This window comes from Meleagris gallopavo, chromosome 9 (genome assembly GCF_905368555.1).
Source record: "Meleagris gallopavo chromosome 9, MGAL_WU_HG_1.1, whole genome shotgun sequence".
Classification (NCBI taxonomy): Eukaryota; Metazoa; Chordata; class Aves; order Galliformes; family Phasianidae; genus Meleagris; species Meleagris gallopavo.
In genome coordinates, this window is record NC_139412.1 from 7178600 (window position 1) to 7192279 (window position 13680).

Here is a 13680-nt window from a genome sequence, read left to right on the forward strand (position 1 = left end):
TACTAAGCTGCCATGGTTCTACTCCAAGATCCTGCCATGTACAATAATTGTAATATGCTATAAAAAAATTAGGATTTTGGCAGCACTTTTTAGCTAGAGATGATAATCGAGTACAATGCTGGTCATAACAAGAAGAGTCAGTACAAAAAGCAAGATCTCACAAATGGAAAATCTCATCTTATTTTTTAAAAGATACCAACATGTCTTTAAAACAGGAGTGAATAACAGATGCCTAAAGAAAAAGTATTATTTTCTCTTACTGAAGAAGAATATTTTGAACTGTGATCCACCTTATTCAAGTAATCATAGCTGTTACTTACCTGACCCAGAAAGAAAAGCATTCATTATGTCTATGGAAATTCAAACACACCTAGCAAATTTACTTCTTTTCTCTTTACCAGTCTTAATTGAAGCTAGTTTCTGTCTTTACATCCTCCCTCAGTGTGTAGTTTATTTTTTTTTTATAGTAATAAAAAAAAAAATCTGAAAGCTAAGGTCAGAGACTGCTGTCAAGCTGAGCTTCAATAAATTGAGTCTGAGGTCATGAAATAAGCTGTCAGTATGTGATTAAAGGTATTTCCAGAAAACTATGTACATGACATGGGCTTTGAATCTTGTATTGTTCAGTGGGAGTAGCCCCATGCCATCCCAACAAGAGTGAGCAACTGAACCAAGGTAGATGGGAGGAGCTGAAACTGACAGTAGCTGACAAGGATGCAAAATGGAAAAGAAGGAATAGAAGGAAAAGGTAGCAGTGGATTTTCCTGGATATTCCTAATTGTAACGAAGAAGCAGTTAGATCAGCAAGAGATTGCAAGATATGAATAGAATTCTCACTTGGAATAAATGCAAGATGAGAAAGAAAAAAAAGAAAAGAACGAATTTAGGCTTAATCATATGATCCGGTCTTTCAAACTGTTTTAAATCAAAGAAATACTGACGTCAGCATCTAATTTTTTCGAAGTGTGATTTTTTTTTAATAAAAATACTTTCTTTTATCTATAAGATGTTCTGAAATTATACAAGGGATGTATTAGGTGAGCAATCTATGTACTATAAATTTTACAAAAAATATTAATGAGCAGAAAACTGTTGAGAAGTTCATCTCCAAAGTAAAATAACAGGGTGGACAGAGATCTTTTTCAGCATCTATCCTAAACAGTAGAATAGAATAAGGAAGTAAGGAAAAACTAGAGTATGCAATGATACATCAGGACTCCCTTCTATTAGCTAAGGGAAAAAGTGTAAAACTTCACAGTGCAGAGAAACCCTTTGATGAATTTCCAAGCTCCATTTCAGATGAAATTAATAGCCATAGCAAAAAAGCTGAGGATAAATATATGAAATAAACTGAGGTTTTATAGATAGAGTTTGAAAGAGGGTAGTGAAACAAGGAGAAAGAGCAATATTGGATTCATATTGTTTCTTGATGACTTGCTACTCTTTATACTACTTATAGTTTGTAGTATCCAACCTTGAGCATATAAGATAGGGAAAAGTTGTTGAAGTCAGTTATGTGAACATCCTGTAATCTCATATCAACCTCTCTCTCTTATGTTTTTGTAGAGATCAGTAGATGATGCCTGCTGAGGATGTCATCTTTGCTACTGACTTTTTAATTAATTCTTGTCCTCAGCTCAAAGAGCAATGTTTCACAGTAAAAAGTCTTCACATATAAAGCAGGTATGACATTTATCAATTACTCTTCATGGTATCTGGCAGAGGTATCAAACAGTCGGAAGCTATAGTATTGCTAGTTTTCCAGCAATGGCAAAATATCACAGATGCCCACATCATATACAGCGCATCATTTTGGCTTATTATCATGTTTATTAATCATTTTGTGAAGAATACTGTGACACTGAAGTGCAGTTGTCAAGACCAAGACATTGAGCATAATAAAAGTAATAGAAAAGGTAATAAATTTCATGTATTTAAAATTTAAGTGGCGTATCTTGATCAAAAGCTAATAGAAAACGAATGAAAAAACTCACTTTTGCTTTTTCACTACTATGACTACATATGTAGAGTTTCTTTTGCTCCCTGCTGAACATCAGGAAGGCATTTTTCCAGAAGGTGAAGTTTTCTTTGGGCATCCGTGTACCGATCCACAGGCCTATGCATTTGACTTCCTCCTTTGCTTTTCAAGCTCAAATCTAATCTTATCTGAAGTGAATCAAGTGCAGTTCATGATTCTATAAGACATTTTCTAGAGAATACTCATCCAGACTGGCAATCCCGTGAAAGTTTTTTTTACTGCCAGCTCTGAACAACGCAGCTATTTTGTGCTGCAGGAGGGAGACCCAATGCTGTCAGTAAGAACCTGTATCATTCAAAACAGTCTTTCATAGTACATCTAAATTTCTCTCACCCTATCTGATCATTTTTACCCAAGGTGGTGCAAAGCTTTTGTATTCTGAATACATAAAATTAATTAAAAAAAAAATTGTTACAGACAGAAAGTTATGTCTAAATTTTCATATGAAAATATAGTAGTTTATATTGCTTCTCTATCTGTATTATTTTCTTCATGATAGTAGTAGCAGTAACTGACCATTTGATGTATTGTTGACATGTAATGACAACAAACTAACTTATTTGCTAAAAAAAAAAAAACAAACACAAACACACACACACACACACACAAAAAAAACAGCAAAAATCAAACAGGGACAAAATAAGTGTTCATTTATAGGCTGTTTAGAAGAAATTTCTCTCTGTTGAGTTCACGTGTATTGAAAAACTGTTGAAGCTGCAAGAGCTACTGTATTTTAAGAAGACTTCTTGAAGACATCTTAATTCCCCAGTCCTCCTGAGAGTCAGTGCACTTCTCAGCAACAAAGCTTTTGCCTCTGTTATTACTGTTTATTTTTGTTGAAGGAGACACTAACATCAAGAAACAAATGGCGATCTTTCCCAGCAGTCTTATTCTATTAACGACAGCTGTTATTGTGTTTGCAGCAGTGTACAAAGAAGAGGATATAATTTTTTGCTGTGGTCTGCTGATTGCTTTGTTCATCTCTGCTGGTGACATATTAGCTTTGCAGCACATCCATAGGTCACCAACTATTCTTTTTGTATTTGTAGTGGTCAGTACTGTGAAGAAAGATTTTAAATTGAAAATAACACTTTCTTTTGTTGTCTTGTATTTAGGAGAACTGTAACTCTGTAGCAGAGGTGCTGCAGGTCATACTAAGGATACGCTAGCAATACTAGAAGCAAGAGCTTCTGTAGTAGCACCGACGTCTCATTATACCTACTGTCAGCTGGTCTTATCAATCCATGACATTTATAAAATTCTTTTCATAAAAAATTTAAGATTAAAAAGTGTTAAGAAAAAGTACAGTGCCCTGGTTTACTAATGAAAGAAGGAAAGGTTATTTTATTATCAAACGTACAAAGGGAAGCACTTTCTTCATCTTAGCTGGACATTTTCTTCATAAAATGCAAGAGTGCTCTTACATATTTAATTTTGCTTAGGTTTCATCAAAGAATAATTTTTTCTCAAATTTATTTAATTAAATACTCTTTTAAAACTTATTATTGAAACATGAAAGGTGTATTATAAAACAATATAAAAGATATTTAAATTCTGTACAGACTGGAAGATGGTATTTGCAAAAATACCTTATAAAACAAACCTATATTTTCATGAAAGAAGATTCTGACAAAAATTGAAAATTTGAAATAACTGTCCTGGCTCTAGTTCCAGCAAGTGGACAGATCTATCCAGTCTTTCATTAAAAGGACAACATTATGGAAGCTTTGAGATCCTTTCTTTTAATTCATGGGATGCATGTTGCCTTAGGAACCAAGCTGACCCAAAGTGATGGTGGTGAGGCAGGACTGCTCCAGCGTCAGCTATGTCAACACACGCGGACACAAAAAAGAATAAATCAGTCACTGTATCAAAGGTTATATGCATATATTACTCTTGGCCTAGGTAAACTAACTAAAATTATTGCACTGCACATGCTCTAATAAATCTATTTCAAATTAATTAAAAATGCAAACTAAAACTAAAACATCGTCCCTTAGATTTAGCTAGGCTTTTTCAATTCATATTATATTTGCAATTTCTGTGTAAGATCCACTCCACTCAAAAAACGGCCATACTTACTGTTCTGTTCAGTTGTCAGGGCTTTGCAGTGAACTTTCTTTTCATCTCGAGAATAACTGTAAGGTTAAGCTTCTGTTATTTGAGGAAATATTTTTTTTAATATTCACCTCTTGATTTGTAGCATAGATGTCTTCAAGATGAACTTGATTCTTCTTTTGAAGACCTGCCTGGAGCAAAAAAAAACAATCCCCGTCTCTCTGTCTTCATTCTGCCTATCTCAGTGTTAGATCCAGAGCCTTGAAAAGAAAAAGTTCATAAGTATGCCTTCATAAATAAAGTGTTCAAAAATGAGATAAAACTGCTGTGTCTGAGTTAATTTATTCCTAGTCTCAAACTTGTTCTAACCTTCTTACCTTTAAGGTAAATGAAGACCTTTTGCCAAATATCTCTTTGTACTAATAAGTAAAGGCTCCTTTGGGAGATGGATACTGCTTATCTCTAGATATGTTCAGGGTAAATGAGCATTCCAGTATATCCTGTATCCTTGCCAAAATACCATTCCAATACACTTTGCCAAAGAAGTCCCAGGGAGCAGCTCTGGGAGCCTCCCCCATTGCTCTGCCCCCCCCCCCCCCAAAAAAAAAAAAAAGAAAAAGAAAAAGAATTTTTATCTTAGGATAGACTTATCAACAATACAATTCAGCTTCCTTGGCCCATACTTCACTCAACATGGGAACTACTTAATGAAGACTCATGCCAAAAATTGTTAACAGCTCTTCTGTTTATAGCTGCTAATGGGCCTCATCAATTCTGTCCTGTTACCTGAAAGGAGAAGAACCATCTTGCAGGATTATGAAGATCCTTTTTTTTGGGACTGACATGGAAAAGGATTTTGAATGCCCTTTGTTTCTATAAAGCAACAAAGAGAAGAAAATGTGGATTATTAGTATTCCCAAGGCATCATATCCTGAGAGATAAATTAGCAGCGTAGCAATGGTTTTTGTACAACCTGCAAGCTTTGATATGAAGGGAAGAAGTAGTTCATGGAGTTTGCACTGACTGACAATATTTTGAAAGTCACTTTGTTTTACTGGCAGTTTTTCCTGTTCTGGGAGGAACACAGTGGAATGCTATTCAGCAGAAAATAGAGGAGTTGCATATTGTGCAGAATTCAGAATTTTTTATACTGGTAGTCCTCAAATACTACTTTTTTGGTTTAGAAATTCTTTACTGAAGAGGTATGTCTTCTGACTGGACTTTGCTAACCCAGCACTCTTTTGAATTTTTCCACTATTTTTTTTTTTCTCTGATTTTCCAACCTCAGGTAGATCAAAGAGATAAAGTTCAGAAAATACATTTTTTAAATATCCTTGTTCTGTTATGAACCTCTTTTCACACTGCAGAAATGCATTATTTTGAAATCCTCATTTTGACTCTACTTATGATTTTTACTACTGACTTAAGTTATTGGCAAAATATTCCTTAACCTTGAAATGATGACAAGTTCCTAAAAGTGGAAACAGACCATGTCTTGTCAGTTGCATCTACTTGCAACTAAGCACTGTAGTATGTGGTGAATAATGAGGATTGCAAGTGATAAGTCATCAAAGTGAATACAATTAAAGATATAAACAAAGCATAATGAGTGAATATTTCAGTATTTCAGAAAAACACAGGATTTTTGCAAAGAATTAATTCTGCCAACTTCCGCTTACACTTGCAATTATTTTTGCAATTATTTCAGTCACTGCCAAAGTGCACCCATGCAGCACAGTAATTTTAGGCAGGAAGTGAAGAAGAAAACCTTTTCCAACTGATGCTGCTGAACCAGTTCTGATAGTAATTATTTGAAGTTGGGTCAGATCACTAGATGTTATTATTTCCTGCCAAACTAAAAATTAAACTGCTGAAAAATGAAACCTGTAATGATCCTAAGTTGTTAGACCCTAGTAATGGGAATCATCCAGAAATATAGCTCTTTCTGCGGTAAGGGTTATAATTTGGTGGCGTGTCTTCTTAGTGTCTCTAAAAGGAAAAAATCAAGTTAAAAATGTATTAAAAACATTTGAATATTGAGTTCTGGCACTGCTAACTCTATTGATTGTAGTAGGAGTCCTAGAGGTATTCCATTGCCACGTAGGCCAGGTATCAGATGGAGGCCTGGAGAAGCCTGGTGAAACACTCCTCGCTGCACAATACAATCGCAGAGCTCTTAAATCTTTGAAAGCTCATGTTTGTTGGTGGTAGCAATCCGTCAATTGAGTATTTTACTAATTTTAAGTGCCGTTTAAAAGTACTTACATGATGAATGAATTGGAATTGTAAGTGCTTTCCACCGCTCCTTCAAATCACACCTACTGACAAGTCACCTTTTTTTCTTCAGGAATCTCATAGAATTTTTATTTATTTATTTGTTTATTTTCCACATATTTGACATTCTGTCTGCGATTTTTCAGTTAATAGAAAAAGTTAATTTTTTCAAGTAATGTGTACATATCCTTGCTTAAGCCCAGTGTGTCTTCTTGCCTTATTGAACCAATCGTACATATAGCACTCAGTTTTTTACCTCCGAAGAATTGCTGTTGCTGCTAATTGGTTGCTCTTGTAGGCTGCACTTTTTTCAGCTACGTATTCCTGTGTATGTGTAAAGCTCTGCACTTGTCATCTTTGGTTTCAGATATTAAACTTTGTATATTAGACTGAGTTTCCCTTAAGCTTTCTGTGTTGAGATAAACAATCTGAGCTTTTTAATATTTCATTCAGGCCTGTGTCCCAGTTCTTTAATCATTGTTATGAGTCTCCATTAATCCTTGCTGATCTCATTTGTCCTGAGGTGAAAGCTGTGGTGATCTCCTACACCTCTCAGTTCAGTGACTTGTGACCAGTGGAAGTGAGATTGTATTTCAGCTTCCCTATGGACTCAGTATCATGGAGTAGCTCTGAGCCCAGAGCTGGCAGCTGTAAACAGAAACCGTTGAACCATTTTTACCTGGATGGAAATTGACCCATCTTCCAGTACATCTGGAGCTGATTTTCCCAGTGACTCATGATTTCTGTGACAAGCCCAATTTAAATAAACCATATCTTCAAATTATTCTAAAGAAAATTCTTTTTTTCTCTCTCTCCCTCTCTCTCTCTTTTTTTTTTTTTTTTTCCCCTCCAGAAAAGCTTCACAGTTTAGCTCTGGGTAGTATAGCCTTATCAGATGATATAGTATGTATTTCAATATGAAGTGGAAATGTCTCACAAATACTAATAGCTAAGAATTGCAGGAGATCTTTGTTCACTGAATTCTCAGACGTCTTGGCACACCTTGATTTATGTCATATTATGTCATTTTGTGCTGTCTTTCATGTATTTGATTTAGAATCTGCAATAGATTAGAATTGGGGAAAGTACATCAGACTTTCATCATTGGCTTGTCAATAGAAAGAAAAGTAGCATGACAATAGCATGTCCCAGCATGTTTGTTAGGGACTCTTCACCCATGAAATTTATAACCCTTTCAAGTTCAGATACTGCATTTTAAAAGAGCCTTGTAGGGCTCACGAAAATTAAATGCAAAAACTCAATAGAGAGTAGAAAATAAAGTAACTTTCATATCACTTAGTATTTTGCTTTAATTGCAGGAGAAAGTCTTAGCTGAAGCAGTAAAATCTTCTTAATTTTTATTACATATAAGTATGCACTGATATATAGGTCTCAAATCACCATTCCACTGTTACTCACAGTAAACCTACTTTCAGTGACCACCTGTAAGGTGCTGCTTTTGACTTTCAGGGTCATTGCCTTAGGAATATGGCTGACAAATGTCCACACCTGGCAGCAGATTAAATAGAACAGGCTGAGGTTTCCAAGAGCAGAAGTGAATCGTCTAGATAATTTACTATCTGCTACCAACCACCTTTTTCTATAATATTTATATTATTTAGATTAGTTCTTTAGCTCATTTCTAAAATACTATCCAGGTAAGACAGATTCATTTATTTAAAATGTATATGTGAGCCTAAGTTTCTTAAATTATGTGATGGTCTGGAGCAGCACCAATATAATGTTATCAGCATTCAGTATCACCAGCTTTAGAAAATAATAAACAAATACATGATAATGAGAAGAGAGAAAAATTCAATCAGAATAATAAAATATTTTGGAGATTGTTTTATTCATTTTCTTTCTCAGATGAATCTGTCTTCTAAAACAGCATATTTTAAGCAGTCACTTTTTGGCATGTATTCCAAAACATATAAAACCCAGTACACATGAGTGGAGGTTTTTTAAATTGCTAGTGAGGACTGGATATATTTTCACTTTAATCTGAATTGGAAATAGCTCAAGTAAAGAACAACAGTGGTGTTGGTAGATATACTGATGTAAATAGATATTTCAGAACAGCATTTTTTATTTTCACTTTTTATTCATAACTGGTGAGGAAGTGCAAATAACTTCAAAGGGATGTTGCTGATTAGAATTAAAAGGAAAAAAAAAACAACACAGAAGTTACAGAAAATTGGAAAAGTTTTGATAAACTGCCCACTTGTACATTTCTTTCTCACTTTCTTATTACAGTTAAAATGTCACTAATTTTTTTAAATGTTCTAAATTGGTGTTTTTTCCCTTATATTTTTACTCATTTTATTACTCTTCTGTGGAATAAAACATGGAGACATCCAGTGAGCTTTGCTCTATATGTAGTTCAGCTCCTAAAGTAGGTAATTTTCTGTATATCCTTTTTTTTCCTTATTCTTGCATTGCTTTCTACTTTCTCACTAGCTTTGCTGGCAGGAGTGCTTACAACAGATGTCAGAATGATGAGCCTGGTGTACCTGACTGATAGGTATCGAATAGTTTGCTCACTGGTTCATATAACCATGGCTTTGTAAATCTGAACACTTGCAACTTTTGGGGAGGTCATTGGTAATTTCATGAATCTGCAGAAGACCTTTTCAGGGAACAGCACCTTAATTATAGTACATTTGTCATGCTTTTATTAATGGTTAACTAGAGACCACTGCAAAGGACAACCTGCTGTTTATTTATTAATAAAATACATTACATATATATCAACTATGTACTAGCTTTGGAATTCTTAATTATACATCCTCTTGTCATGGCAAGACAGGGAAAAGCTTTTATATGCTATTTAAGCTTCATAAGATTCCTCTGAGATACATAAATCACAAAATACTAGCTTTCTTCAATAGACATACATTAGAAGATATGTATCCTTTATTTTTTGAATCACAGGTTTTACTTTATACTGAAAGCTTATGTATATTTTTAGTCAGAGTTTGAATTTTTGCTTAGGTGGTAAAAGTGTACCATGTATCTATATATTTGAAGCTTAAACTCCTCTCAAAACATGATCTTGATGTTATTATTATGTGAATATGTGTATATTCTTATCCATACTTTGCTTTGTTGTTATTTGCACAGATTCTTTTCACATACTTGCAGAATTTCAGAATGTCTGAATCCAACCCAGGTCTGGCTGCCCAGATCAACGTCCAGGCAGGTTTTGAAGATCTCCAAGGAGGACTCTGAAACAATCTGGATAGCCTTTTTTGGCTCACTTGGGACAAGTCAGAGCATCCAGTTTTTAATTTTAGGCCTAAACACCTTTTGCAGTAAAAAGTGAAGGATAGGTGCATGGAATATTATTCAGGGTACAACTGAACTCTGAAGTACTTTCATTCCTTCTGTCTTGGATTTTTGTTCTGATTACTAACGGCAAGGCCATGCTATGGTTCTCTTCCACTTCACGTGGTAAGGTTACTTTCCATGGAAAATGGCAGGTAAATATTATTTTCAGCTGTGTTTGGAATTAGCATTCAGATAGCTTTTCTTCTAAATAAAGTTTACTATTCAATACTGTGAATACCTCTTCCTTATAACTTCGATTTGTCACAACTACCTTTTCCAATGCAGCTACTGCCTTGGGCAGTCAGCTGTTGAAAGTTTTATTTACGTTCTTCTATTGCCCTTGACAAAAAAAAATATTTATATATACCTGCAACTTCAACATTTGTGGCAAATGTTGATATAGGGTCTAAAAATTTGTTTGCTTGTTTGATATTTCTTTGCATAAAGCAGTATAACTGCATGAGATGGGCCCAACTGCATTAGCCACTACTGTGCTAGAAGTGTCTGCAAAATGTTTTTGTAGTGGCAACCTTTTGGTCATCATGTTTTGTACATTCCGTCATGGACAAGAATGCTTCTGGCTGCATAAATAGAAAAACACATATGATATCAAACGGCCTAAATGCCAGTTATTAGGCAATAGTAAATCATCAGATGAGCATTTTTGATGTGTAAATACCTACTTGAAAATTCTGTGATTATATTCCTGATCATTTGATGAGTCTTATTTGGAAAGAAATCTCAAAATAATAAAAAATACTTCCATGTAATATATTAGTTTTAAATCATTAGCATTGTCTAATGATACCTTAGTAAGTCATATGTAAATATAGGTAAATGTATTAAATCTTCTTTCTGTGTATCTTAGTCAAAAAGTGTAGAATATCTCAAGTGTAAGTGTATGTACTATTAAGTGTCAATGTACAAGGAGCTAATGGAAGAGGAGTGTAATTAGTTCAATTCAGAATTAATTGAAGTTTCTGCATGTGTTTTATGTTTTTGACGTAGTCATACTTCTTGAGGTGTTGTTTGAATATAGAGGTTCTCCAGATCATTGCATTTTCTGTGTGTTTTCGTTGTTAAGTCTGAAACATTTTTTTCTTGCCTTCTTCATGAATATCTAAGTCTGTAACTGCTTTTAAAAACGGCTGTTAGTTTATTTACATAATGGGGACTCAATTCAACAGGACAACATCATCTTCAAGCTTGTCTCCTTATTTATTGATATACTTTTAAGATTAACATTACATTTACAACGTGTTAGACCAGAAAATTATGCCACTACTTCTAGACTGCCATGGTATTTTTTATTCTTTGCTATTATTTCTTGCTCTAGCTATTGGAGAATATATCTTTGGGGTAGCAGAGTTCCTCTGTATCTTCTGAAGAAGTAAGCATATGGTTCAGATTCAACTTGCAACTACCTGTTCAGTGTGATTTCTGAAAGGCAAAAAGTCCAACTGTACTTCAGAATTTTGATTACTGAATCAACTTATTTTATCTAGCCTGAATAGTTTCATCACCTTAAACCACACCTTGGTTATTAGCATCCAGTAAATACTGACCAAACTCTGTATTTGTCTGTTAATCAAAGTATTCCAATTATTATATATTTAGTAAATTAGAAAAGGGCAAGGAAACACATGATGGAAATTTACTGGCTCATTAGTCAATCTTTGGCATGATTCAGAAAATTCTAATTCTAATTTAGCCAGTCTCTGGGGTGAAAAGTGTAACTCCTGAAATGCAAAGCAGTACATTAGTTTTAATTTGTTGTAATGGTAATGGAGTTGGTATGTTCACAGTTCTCTGTCCATTCATCAATAGAGAACTTCAACAAACCAGCATCTCCTCTCATTTTTCTTCCACAGAGGTGCTACAGTTCCATTTTGGACAAAGTACCTATGATTGATTGCATTTGGGCAAGACTTCTTGTAAGATTAGTTACATTTTTAATCAAAATGTCATGGCAGTACAAATGTAACACATGCAAAGAAGTACTTTGTGTTGGAGGGATTCTCTGTTCAAGAAGAACAGTACTTTCCCATGTGATTATTGGAGTACTTGTATATAAACATGAGAATGATGGGATAACTTGTTCTCAGGAGATAACGCTGTTATAGGATTGAAAGTGATATCCAATGTTTGAAGTTGTTGCTGATGAGTTTCTGCTTCAAAATACATTAAGATCAGCATAGTCTAATGACTATATGAGTAGTCTAATGACAACACTCATTGAAGTCTTGCGTGGATAAAATATTGATGGTGATGGTCAGTATTTTAAACTAAAAATAGTTTATTGTTTCATGTTTAGAAATCTCACATTTTGAGATTTTTATGTTTGCATGTGTTTTTTTTTCTTTGTCATGAAGTGCAAATTTGGGGCTCTCCTCTGTACAGGGAATTGTAGTGTTCTTCCCCTGTTCATTGAATTATTCACTTGGGCCTTCTCCAGGTGGGTACGCTGGTACGAATGAATGTAAACAAAACATTCCTCCAGGTGTCAACTCCTTAGAATAATGCATATGATTTTTTTAAGCTATTATTATTATTTTTTTTAAACAAGACAGAATGAAGTATCTTTAGCAATTACATTGTTAAAATAGTATTTAAATAGGCTGGATGTGTGAAGGCTTTGCAATTTAGAATGATTATATAAAAATAATGAAACTTGTTTTTTTTTCACTCCTCTGTGAAATAGAATAATCATCACTCTCCTGAACAAATGGCATTATTTTTCCATGTCTTTTCCATATTTGAAGTTGTGATTCATATATTATGGTGATTCATAACTTAGTCTTATGAAGCAGAGTTTTATTTTTAAAGAGTTACCTTAAATTAGTATGACTAAGAAGTGATTTTGAGGTATAGTGATTTCAGTGGTTCTGCATCTACTTGTCAGAATATAATGTGTTTATATATGATTTCCTCTGACTCTTTGCAGTGTCCATATTAATTGTGGTATATCAGAATCTTTAAATGCATGATTTATTAGGATTAAAATGAGACGTGCATTACTGCCCTGTTCAGAAACAACTTTGCATTTGACATCTGTTAGGCAGCTACGTTACATTCATACCTTTGCCATGCACTGTGTCATCTCAGAGGTCTTGAGCAATGGTGTGGCATGTGAAGAGTTCCAGGATTGCTGTTGAAACATCAGATGATATCAAAAAAGTTTGTCACGTGATTTCCAGAAAGGAGGAAACTTTCTGGAGTTATCTTCAGCTTGAATATAAGTTTTCTTTCTTTCTCAAAGGCTGGAAGATAGAATTAAACTGTAGTTGTTCAATATGTGTCGTGTGAAACATTGGCAGGTAATAGAAAATAATCTAGTAAGAAAGCCTTTAAAAAAGAATAAATAAGAATAAAAATGTATTCTTTGATTTTCTGTTCTCACCCCCTGCAGGATGGGTGAGGAAAGAGGGAAAATAAAATCATGGAATGCCTTGGATTGGAAGGGACCTTAAAGATCGAAGTTCAACCTGCCCAAAATAAGAGAGCAGGAATGAAAACAGTGGGGAGAAAAATCTCTGAAAGTTACCTTCCTGCTTGAAATTTTATTTTAATGAAATGATGGACTATTGGACAGCATTTATGTAAAGAATAGTTGGAGAAAAATAGTCAGTATCACCAAGATGAAATATATTTTTTTAGATTTTAACAATTTTTATGTAGTTTGCTATATATTATGATATATTGAATAGTCGGTGAAACGAATATGTAAATTATTAAGTCCCTTAAAGATTTCTGACTAAAAAATTCACCCAAATCTATTCTTAAATTATTTTCTGGCATTGTTCCTAATATATCTTCTTTAAGTCTCTTTGTGAGCAGTTAATTGCTGCTATCACCCCTTTCCTCTCAGTGGAATGGATATTATGAACTTCAGTACAATCAATAACTAGAAATAGAGAAAAACTGCAAGGTTAGGGGATTTGTCTTCTTTTTCTTCTTAAACTAATTCTTCTCCTTAAACT

At 34.1% G+C, this 13680-nt stretch overlaps 1 long non-coding RNA gene across 3 annotated transcripts in view; it reads left to right on the forward strand.

Annotated features, from left to right (window-relative positions):
- Positions 1 to 13680, forward strand: part of LOC116216941 (uncharacterized) — a 254001-nt gene that overhangs the window by 167229 nt on the left and 73092 nt on the right. Inside the window, exon 5 of one of the 3 annotated variants that reach the window (XR_014884985.1) lies at positions 1567 to 1684. The exons of the other annotated variants lie outside the window; for them this stretch is intronic. This is a non-coding gene — a long non-coding RNA (uncharacterized LOC116216941). Of the gene's footprint in view, positions 1 to 1566; positions 1685 to 13680 lie in introns of those variants that run through there. 3 annotated transcript variants of the gene reach the window in all.